Below are 12040 nucleotides of genomic sequence, written 5' to 3'. Positions count from 1 at the left end.
AGCAGAGTGATAGTTTGGTTTCCTCATTACCTACTCTAATTCCTTTAATTTCTTTCTTAACTCTTATTGCCGAGGCTAGCATTTCTAATACAATATTGAATAGTAATGGTGATAGTGGACAACCTTGTTTCATTCCTTATCTTACTGGGAAAGGTTCCAGTTTATCGCAATTACATATGATGTTTACTGATGGTTGTAAATATATTCTTTGAGCCAATTCTGATGAGAGTAAGGATCACACAATGTTCCTCCATCTCTCCAACTTTTCTCAGATATGATAGGTTTTCTTTGCCTCTTCAGGTGATGTGGTTTCCCTCTTTTTATCTCCCTTTTTCCCTTTTTCTGACACTATCCCCTTTCCATTTCTATTTCCTGGGTTTTTTTTTTTTTTTGTTATATCAGCAAAATCAAATTATACATGTAGTCTTAATGTATATCCACAATATAAATACAGTTCCTAAGAGTTCCTTTTACCTTTTTCAGCTTCTCTAAAGTCCTATGTTTGGAGATCAAAATTTTTGTTTATATCTTTTTTTTTTTTTTCCTTAGAGACAAATGGAATTTTTCTGTTTCATCACATGTCCGTCTTCTTCCATGGAAGAAAATGCTTAGCTGGGTAGTTTATTCTTGGCTGCATTCCAAGTTCTTTTGCCTTTGGGAATATTAGATTCCAAGGCCTTCAATTCCTTAATGTAGAGGCAGCCAGATCTTGAGTGACCCTTATTGTGGCACCTCAGTATTTAAATTGTTTTTTCCTGTCTTTTTATAATATTTTTCCTTAGTCTGATATTTCTGAAATTTGGCCACAATATTCAGTGGAGGTTTTTTTTTTTTTTTTTTTTTTTTTTTGCGTCTTTTTCAGAAGGTGTTCAATGAATTCTTTCAATGCCTATTTTTCCTTTTGGTTCTATTACCTCTGGGTAGTTGTCTTTGATGATTTCCTATAAAATGGTATCTAGGCTCTTTTTTTCATCATAATTTTCAGGAAGTCCAAAAATTCTCAGATTATCTCTCCTAGATCTATTTTCCAGGTATGTCATTTTTGGCAATTAGATAGTTGATATTTTTCTCCAATTTTTCATGTTTTTTGGTTTTGCTTGACTGATTCTTGGTGTCTCAATGAATCAATAATTTCTATTTGTTCAGTTCTGATTTGTAATGAGTTATTTTCTTCATTAGCATTTTTTAAATTTCTTTTTGTATATGTCCAATTGAGTTTTTAAATGAGTTGTTTTGCCCTATGGAATTTTTTTCCTTTTCACTAAATTTGTTTTTCAGTGAGTTATTTTCTTTTTTCCAATTCACAAATCCTACTTTCTTGAGAATTCTTTATCTTTTCCAATTCCCTAATTCAGTTTCCCTGCACTTCCTGTGAATTCTTTACCTTTTCCAATTCACATTTCAGGAAGTTGTTTACCTTTTCCAATTCACATTTCAGGAGGTTGTTACTCTCTTGCATAGCTTCTCTTCCCTTTCCCCATTTTTCTTCTAACTCTCTTTTGAGATTTTTAATAGTCTCTTCTAGGAGAGCGTCACTTGGGGTATTGTCTGGAGGCTGTTTGCTATTAGTCTCCTAGAGGTTGGAAACCCATTCTTTTTCTGCATAGAAGCTATCAATCATTCTCTTGATTTTTTTACTTATTTTTTAAAGCCTTTAGGTTCTGCCTTCAGGGCAAGGAGGTAACCAGCTTCCTCTGCAGAGTAAGGATAGATATATGGAGAGTAGCTGTCCTTTCAATTGGCTGCAAGGAGTGGCTGAGCTGCAGAAGTGGTCTGGGAAGAGTTCCACAGGGAAGTGACTAGACTTGGGTATCAAGTGCCAGGCTGTGTAAGTGCCCTGCGAGGAGCCACACTTTGAGGATTATCGACTGCCTTGGGCCTAGAGGTTAAGCAGCAAAGGTATTACTGTCCCCCCACAAAAGCCCGCTTTGATTATTAGCAGTTGCTCTATCTCTCACGGCACCAGAAGTGTCTCTGATTTGGGAGCACAGTCAAGCTGGAGAAATTCCACTATCCCAGGCTGAACCCCCATACTGTGCAGATGAGAGGCTGCCCCAGGCTTTGCCCCAGTCTGTGTCCCTACTGTGCAGGTTTGTGACTGCCCTCCAACAAGAGCCCCTAGTTGCAGAATGCCACAGAGAGCTGTGTTACGGTCTCTGCTGAGTCACTTCCAGTCCTGGGTGGACAGAGCCAGATCCTGTTAGCTTCTGGCATCCCCTAGGCTCCAATTTTTCTGCTAGTCCACTACTCTGTGAGCAAAGCAAAGCAGTCAGGCTATAGCAGAGAGCTCTATGTAAACCTTCCAACCACAAAGGCTACCCCATTCCCAATTCTATCCCTGCCTGCCCTGGTCTGTTCCTGCAACTCAGGACAAACCTTTTCTTGTGATATTCCAGATTATCTTCTGCTGGTGAGTTGTTATACTTCCAATGTTCATGAACCATCTAGTGCTATTTTTGAGGCTAATTTTACAAAATGGTAATGAGGGTATGAGAGGAATTCAGAATCTCATATGTGCCTTCTCCGCCATCTTGGCTTTGCCCACATTTTAATTTTTTTTAATAGATAAGCTGGCTTATGCCAACCCTATTTCAAATTGCTGAAGTAAAAAAAAAATTTGGGAAAAAATTCAACTTGAGAGGAAATGACAGTTTTTATCATGCCCCCATTCCCAGCTTGCACACTAAAGACTCCAGATAACTTTTTCTTCTTCTCTGTCTCTTGGCTGTGATGAGCTACATCAGTTTCACTGGGAGAACGCATTCATTCTGTACTGACTAGATTATATTTTCCTATGTATACTTTTTCTAATTTCTGTTTTTCTATTGCCGTGGATAAATAGGCTACTCACTCAGTGATGTGTGTGTGTGTGTGTGTTCATTGTAGAACTGAAATTTGATGTGACAGGAGTCAAATGTTTTATATAAAGCTTGGGTTTCTGCTACTCCCAATAATGAACAGTAACCAAAGATTGAATTTGAACCTGAACATCATATCTCCTAGACCAGTGTTTCCCAAACTTTTGACATATGTGTACCCCTCCTATAATTTTCATAATGCTGAGTACCCCTCATCAAAAAAATGGAATCAAAATATACTTAATTTTTCTTTTTTTAGTACATAGACAAAATAATAACAAATGAAAAATAAAATTATTCATAATAAAATATAAATCCATGCAAAAAGGTTTGTCACATGTGGAAGAAGAGCAATTGTTGGCTTCAGATGGCTTATTGAAAAATAAACATAAGGAGTGTACTTTAACATCATTCTGGCTACAAATGAAACATGTGTATCCTGTTTTAACAGAAAGAGTTCTGAAATACATTTTGCCTTTCCCAACTTCATATTTATGTGAAGTTGCTTTTTCAGCATTTGTAGACATTAAGTGGAAAAAAAGGAACAGACTATTGGACATGGAACCGCATAACAAATTAAATTAAAAACCAGGGAACCAAATTATGATGATTTGTTATCTCAGCACAAACAATTTCATCCTTCTATATAAAAATAATCAAAATCAGTGGGACTTACTAAAGCACATAACAAACCTTTCCTAAAAGAAAAATCACATAAAAGCTAAAAATACACAGAAGACTGGAGAAGCCACTATTAATGAAGTAAGTTGTATCTGTAACGAAATGTGATATATTCACACTGTGTCACACTGGACCATTTCACGCCTCACAAGATTGTCTTGACTTGACTCATGAGAATGTAGAATTAGGTGCAGCTAAGCTTGGTGCAGTACATATTCCCACCAAACTCTGGTGCAATATGTTCCCGAACCAAATTCTTCCTGTATCCCTGGGGGTACATGTACCACACTTTGGGAAATACTGACCTAGACAAATAAAATTTAAGGGAGCAAAAAGAAACAATTCTAATTCAGTACACATTCTCTTTGAATAGCCAAGATAAAGATTAAGATTCTGGTCCCTACTTGGAAGGAATTATAGTATCTCTTAGAAAAAGGGGAGGGGGGAGAAGAGACAAGAGATGTCTATTCTGCCTCCCTTTGGATTACAAACCAACAACCCTATTCTTCATGTAGAGGAATCACTTTGATACAACTATAGAAAAAAGTATAACATTTTAAAGAGGCTTCAAATGCTCCATTACTATCATTCATTAGAATATAAACAAAGTAGGCTACAAAAAAACCCTCAAAATCATCAATATTTCTTTATCAAAGCAAAATCATTCCAAATAGCTACAAAATGCATAAAATATCTGGCAATAAACCTGCTTTTTATGGAATCAGTTACAAAGTCCTTAAAGAAAAAGAGAACAACTTAAAAGGTGATATTTAGTCCTTGTAGCTAAGTCTTGCCAATATAATAAAAATGACAGTGTTACAAAATTTCATTTATACTTTTAAATGTTTTAAAAGCTACCAAATTATCAAAGGAATGAATACTTTACAGCACTTGATAACATAATAAAAAAATTCATGTAGAGAAGGCAAATTTTCTTAGCACTAGCTGATTTAGTGAAGTACTGAATCTGGAGTCAGGAAAACTTGAAATCAAAATCTGCCTCAAACATTTACTGACTGTGTGATGATGGACAAGATATTTAACCTGTTTGCTTCAGTCCTCTCTATCAAATGGGGATAAATCCAAATCCTTGTGGCTCTCACTGGTTGTCTCTTGGTCATGCTTTGGGTTTTGATAACTCAGTAAGCATAAATAGTAATTGTTTCTATTTTGGCCAGAGATTCTAAAAGGCAAAGCCTTGCCTCTTAGATTAAATTTTTTGTAGTAAGTAAAAAAGTCTATTTATAGCCTCATTTCTTATCTAGCTTGATCACTTATTTAGCATTACCTCTGTTAAATTGGGACTTGTTGGAGACCTTAGATTAAAAAGGGCAGTCTTCCATCTCATCTAGGGCCAGTTTGAGTCATCCAAATCTATGTTTGGCCACTGGACCCAGATGGCTTTGGAGGAGAAAGTGAGGCGATGACTTTGTATAGTTGTCCCTCACTCAAATACAGTTCATTTGCATGCCATGGCACTACAATGCTGATGTCATGGCCCTTTTTAAGAAGGAAAGAACAATCACTGAATATGTCTTGCTTTGGACTGAGATTTAAGTAAGACCTTAACTTAAAAGTCCAAGGTCTCTGACTGCATCCAGGGCTACAGTCAGTTATCCTGATTTTTGTCTTGCCACTGAACCCAAATGGCTTAGGAGTGAGGAGTCTTTTACTCAATCCAATTCATTTGCATTCATTTGCAAGGCAAGACAACATTTTTTTAATGTTCTCTTCTAGAAAGGAGGAAAACAACAAAAAATTGGATAGCATCTATTTCCTAGCACTGATTTGAGGAAAAGATGAAATAAATTTTTAAATAATATTTTATTTTCCCAAGTACATGCAAAGATAGTTTTCAACATTCATCTTGCAAAATCTTATGTTCCAAATTTTCTCCCACTCTCCCCCTACTTCCTCACCAAGACAGCAAGCAATCTGATATGTTAAAAATGTGCAATTCTTCTAAACTTTTTTTCCATAATTTTCATGTTGAACAAGAAAAAGATAAGATAAAAAAGAAAGAAAAAAAACAAACAACAATAACAAAAAGATGAAAATATTATGCTTTAGTTCATATTCACAGATTATAGTTCTCTCTCTGGTTCTTGGTGTCACTTTCCATCCCAGTCTATTGCAATTGACTTAAATTAATTCATTTTTGATCATCACATAATCTTGTTGTTACTAAGTACAATGTTAGATGAAATAATATTTTAAAGAACTTTGAAAATTTTAAAGTTCGATGGGAATAAGGTAGTATAAATATTAATATAATTTTGATGATATCATTATTGTTATTGTAGTAAAACTACTTTTGGCATCATTTTCATGCTTGTGAAGCTATAAATACTCCATATTTCTTTAGTTTCCAGAGCTATTTTACCGAGTTCTATTTTTTTCCAAAGGAAAGAAACCTTCTTATTCTCTTTTTCATATAGACTTATTAAGAGAAGATAAAGGTGGTGGTAGGCTTAGAAGATAGAGTGCTGACCCTGAAGGATGGAACACCTGCTTTTAAAATCTGATTTTTAGTAAGTGACTGTATTTACTAGTTGTGTGACCCTGGGCCAGTTACCTCTGTTTGCCTTTATCCACTGGAAAAGAAAGTGGTAAACCACTTTAGCATCTTTGCCAAGAAAACCTCCATAGACACTATTGACATGTTAGTCCATAAGTTAATGAAAAATAAGTTATGATTGAATGATTGACCACTATCACTACCACCACTAGCAATGATAGTCATAGGTACTAACAATGATTCTTCTTGAGAGAGACAGCCTAGCATAGGGAACAAAAAGCCAGATTTTTAATTAATCATCAACTAGCATTTATTTAGCACCTATTATTTTTCAGGAATTGGGTGAGGTCAGAAAGAACTTCCTTCAAACTCAATCTTTTATATCAATTGGTCAAAAGACCATTTTAGTGCTCCAAGAAACTCTTTAAGACTATAAGTTGTATAATCCACTTTGAGAAAGGATTTTCTCCTTAGGAGCTCTCTACAATAATTATGTCTAAACAAATTTTAAAAAAATTAAAATATGAATTTGATGATACAAATGTAACATCATTTTATATTTCTAAGACAAATTCTATGTTGGTGTCATCTTCTTTTCTCATGGAATATAAATTTCTGCTGGGTGTGGGTACATCTGTACTTTTAAACATATTTTTTTTGATGTATAGAATACTACTTTGACATTGGTAGGTTGAAAATAAATGCTATTTTGGGACAGCTAAGTGGCGCAGTAGATAGAGTACCAGCCCTGAAGTCAGGAGGACTTGAGTTCAAATTTGGCCTCAGCCACTTAACACTTTCTATGTGACTCTGGGCAAATCATTTAACCTCAGTTGCCTCAGGGACAACTGGGCAAAAAAGCTATTTAATGATAATTAAAATAAAGCAATTATGTCTGTACTATATCTAAGCAATTTTCTATATAGTGTTTACCTAACTGGGAACATGCCTCCCAAAAGTTACCACATAGAACTAGAGTTAAAGTTAAATAAAATGCTTCTAAATTCATGCAGTGACTGTTAAATGTGCTTTATCATTATGTATGGATTATATTGGATTGAGGTCAAACAATTATATTTTAATTATTTTAGTGGTTGTCACACCAAGACATTACTAAATCATTATCTCCTGTTCCCTCCCTCACCATTCTTTACACCCATATACATACATTCATATTTGGGGAAACTGGAAAGAAATGAAAAATAAGGATGTAGAGGGTCACAGATAGTGGGGAATTCTGGGCGAGGTATAAGACCCTTTAGTACAGTAAAAAGAACCCTGCTGACAGTGTCTGGTTTGGCTCCCCTTCCACCCTAAGGGCTTTCCACCTTTCTGAGAAGGCAGGGGATATGACAGCCTGTGTTTAATTAAAGCAGAGATATACCAAGTGGCAAAGAGACATTTACACACAATATCAAGCTGTTTATATGGTACTGCATGCATAATATGTAATTAATGCATATTCAGTGTGCTGCAGTTTGTAAAGGCATAAGAACACATAAAGCTGAGAGAAGTTGGAGTAAACAGTCTCCTGTTTGACCATCCATGTGAGTCCAGCCTCTTCACTCCTCTTGTAAGATCAAGTACTCTGGCTGGTACAGAGATCCTCCAGAGAGCTAATCCAGATATTACTTACATTACTTAAAGGCTATAAAATCATGCATATTAGCTCACTCTTGTGAGTAATACCACTCCTAGGTCTTTATCCAAAAAAAAGGAAAAAGACCTTTGTGTAGAAAAAAAAAAATGATTGTCAGCTACACCCAGAGAAGGAACGCTGGGAAGAATGTAAACTGTTTGCATTTTTGTTTTTTTTCCCAGGTTATTTTTACATTCTGAATCCAATTCTTCCTGTGCAACAAGAAATTCAGTTCTGCACACATATATTGTATCTAGGATATACTATAATATATTTAACATGTATAGGACTGCTTGCCATCTAGGAGAGGAGGTGGAGGAAAGGAGGGGGAAACTCGGAACAGAAGTGAGTGCAAGGGATAATGTTGTAAAAAATTACCCATGCATATGTACTATCAAAAAAAAGTTACAATTATAAAGTTAATAACAAAATAAACTATATTTAAAAATTTTTAAAAGAAAGAAATAATCGTCATGGAATATCACTGTGCTATTAAGAAATGGTGAGTAGAATGCTTTCAGAATAACCTGGAGTTCCTGCAAAGTGAAATGTATTCTCTACAAAAGTAACAGCAATATTGGGAGATGATCAATTGTGAATGGCATAACTATTATCAGCAATACAACTCTGAGACTTATGATAAAAAAAATACTATCCATACTCAGAGAAAGAACTGATGGTATCTGAATACAGACTGAATCATACATTTTATATTAAAATTTATTTTCTTGAGATTTTTTTGGGTCTGTGTTTTCTTTCACAATATGACTATTATGGAAATATTTTGCATGACCACATACACATATCCTATATTGAACTGCTTATATCTGTTTATGGGATTGAGAAAGGAGGAGATGAGAGAATATGGAACTCAAAATTTTTTTAAAAAATTAATGCTAAAATTGTTTTAACATATTAGGGAAATATAATATTTAATAAAAGAAGAAATTTTACTTGTTTTTTTTTTATTTTGGTCTACCTTAAAGATTAGAAATTATCTATTTTGGGGTGTTAATATTCTAATGATGATTCACATTTTGTCAAGGACCAGAACATATCCCTGCCCATTTTATTGATATCCCACTCCTGGAACTGCTCTAAAACGAGTAAGACTTAATGGAAAAATATTTTCTCAAATTGTCTGACTTTTTGACAGTTCAGGAAACAAGCTCAGACTCTTATTTATGTCAATAGTTCAACCACAAAGTTTATCAGAAAAACTTCTTTTAATCCTTAACTTGGGATAAAAAAGGGCTTCTTTACTTAAGTTTGGAAAGAACTGCTTGGGAGATAGAAAGGATTCATTCCTCTTCCTTCCTGATCTATACCTAGATAATCTGATAAAAATCTTATTTTTTTTTCTTTTCTCCTTTTCTTTACTTTTCCTTAATTAAACTTTTGCAGAGTGATTACCAAAAAGAACAATTTAATCTCCCAGTTCACCATTTGTGAAAAGGATATAGTATCAATGCCAATAGTTGCCAAGTTTCTCTTCTTTCTTTTTATCCTACAAACCCAACCCACAAAAATTTCCTTGGCTTCTGGTCTCTTAAACTTGAATTAAAAGATCTAGGAGTAAATACTCTTTTTTCTCTCTTTCTTGTCTCTTTCCATATACATATATACACATGTATATGTATACAAACACATAAATCTATCTATCTATCTATCTATCTATATATATATATATATATATATATATATATATATATATATATATGTAGTTTAATGGCAACAACGATTAAATGCTGTTCAACATTTTTTTTAGCAGGGAACCTCCACCTCCCCCCCCCCACTTTTTTATATTTTAAATACTTGGGATTAATTAGACTTGGAAATAAATAATGGTTTTGCTATTATGTAGACCAGGAATTCTTAACATTTTTACTCCATGGACCCATTTGGCTGTCTGCTGTAACCTATAGATCCTTTTTCAGAATGTTTGTTTTTTTATTATTAATACTTTAAGGAAATTATAAATTTTAATTAGGGGTCAGTGAAAATCAATATGTGATGTTACCCTTCTATGTAAGTTCACAGATCAACTGAAATCTGTAGATTCCAAGTCAAAATGCTTAAACATAGACTGTCCACCTATAACCAGACAATACCTAAAATACTTTTCAAATATAAAGGACTATGCAAATTCTAAAGATAATTGTTTAACAATGCCCTCCAAACAAAAACAAACAAGAACAACACAAAACCAAATCAAAACAAAACAACAGCACTAAAATCCAGTCCTTGTGAAGGACTTAAGATAAATGAAATTGCCCAAATTATTGGGATGCATGCTTTTCAATGTTGGGAGGAAACCCAACCAATCAGAAGATCTTACAAATGGAATCTAGTCTAGTGACCTCACTCCTTTAGGAAATAAACAACTTTTCTTGGAGCTTTTCATTAGAGTGTAGGGTGTTTCAGCTTATAAACAGGAAAATTAGGCAGCATGGTCTGAGTAGAGAAGAATTATTTTGTCCAATTTGCTTCTAGTAGCTGTCTCATAATTAGAGCATGCTTTTCACAAGAGGAGCTGAATACTTTTTTGTCCCCTCTTAATAAGTCCACTCCCTCATTGGTTGTATAAGAGTACATTTCCAAAGGCTTTTTAAGCGTTCAGAGGCCCCCCAAGATTCATCTTTAGTCCTTGAGAGTGCTACTGACATTTTAAATTAATAATTCATTATCTGTAATTGATGACTATTAATTACACAAAAATTATTTCTCTTGGACTTTTCATGATATGAGAAAAATCTGGGAAGATATTTATAAATTGATACAGAATAGAGTGATTAGAACCAGAGGAAAAATAGAGAATAACAACAGTATTGCAAGAACAATCCATCCTTGGGACCTCTGATCAACACAATGATCAACCACATTTGGCAAAGGACTCATGGTGAAAGATGTCATCTTTTGAGTAAAAAATCTGTTCCTTCCCCTCTTTTCTTCTCTTTCTTTACTCTTCCCTCCCTTTTTTTCTTCCTTCCATTTTCCCTTCCTTCCTTCCTTTCCTCCCTCCCTCTTTCCCTCTCTTCTTTTCTTCCTTCCACAAAAATTATGTTTCTTGGTAATGAATATAAAATTTAACAAAGTATGAAATATATAAAATCAAGTACAATTGAACTTATAAAACAAACATTCAAGGAAAAATATAAACATTAGTTGATATTAAGAAAAAACAAGGTGAAACAAAAATCCTGAATAAAATATTTTAAGAAATCACAAATGAAAATTGCTGGCGATAAAACCAAGAAGGTACATCTGAATTCTCTCAAATTCCTTTCAAAACAACTTTAAAATATAGGCTCAATTTGAGCTCTGAAGTATCTGAACCAACAACAGTGAAAATATTTTCCAGCTCAAGACAATTTAGAAGATCCTTAGAAAAGATTTGCCTCACTGGGGTGGTGATAGGTCCTGGAGAGCAATGCAGGATAGGCTAGCCTAGCAATTTAGCTTTAATTATGAGATTTAGCTGCCAGCAGCAATCTAGACAAAAGAACCTTTCTTTACCTAGGACCATGATGACTGATTTTCCTGTTCATAAACAGAGACACCCTAAATTCTAATAGAAAGTTCCAAGGAAAGTGGCTTATTTCCTAAAGGAGTTATATCACTTAGGCTTTGGAGGTGAATCTGTTGCTGCTGCCTCTGTTGCTGCTGGAAGTCTCATTCTTTACACTGTAAAGGGGATCAGAAGGATATTACAGTACATGCTTTGTTGGTTCCAGGTGAAAAATACTGTTTTAGATTGTCCATACATAGTTTATATCATAGTCCTGGGGTAGAGGAGCACTAGTGAAATTGTCCTTACTACTTTGGAGAGCAAGGGCTTTGATCACAGTTCCCAAGGCAGAAAAGAGTACTCAGTTGCTCAAAAGGGGTTAGTGGTCACTGGTCCAAGGCAAAGGAGCAAGAATGTTTGTGACCTCAGGAGATCAGAGCCTGAACCTCATTCTTTGATCCTTTAAGGGGTATTTCATTCCCTTGCTGTGGGTAAATGGTTAAAAAAAAAAGTGCAACTCCCAATATCTTCTCATGTTGCTTAACTTTAACCAGCATCCTCTTATAAATCCTAGCTAAAGGTACTATGCTGTTAGACTTTATATATTTTGGTATAAGCCCTTGGAAAAAAGAACTAGCTTCACCAGTGACCTTTGGGCTCCATTTTGGTGCTGGAGGGGAACCTTATCTTTCAGAGAAGGTGACTTTGGATATGAATTTGGTGCTATGCAAAAACTGCTATTTGAACCTGCTTTCTGAAGAGTTCTAAGTAGGGGATTGTGATTCTGGGTATTTAAGGGAAATTCTTTTTCTCACTTTTATTCTTGTTATATCTTT

This window comes from Sminthopsis crassicaudata, chromosome 3, assembly GCF_048593235.1.
Source record: "Sminthopsis crassicaudata isolate SCR6 chromosome 3, ASM4859323v1, whole genome shotgun sequence".
Taxonomy (NCBI): domain Eukaryota; kingdom Metazoa; phylum Chordata; class Mammalia; order Dasyuromorphia; family Dasyuridae; genus Sminthopsis; species Sminthopsis crassicaudata.
The sequence above is the reverse complement of the archived record's forward strand: the minus strand, read 5'-3'. Positions refer to the sequence as shown.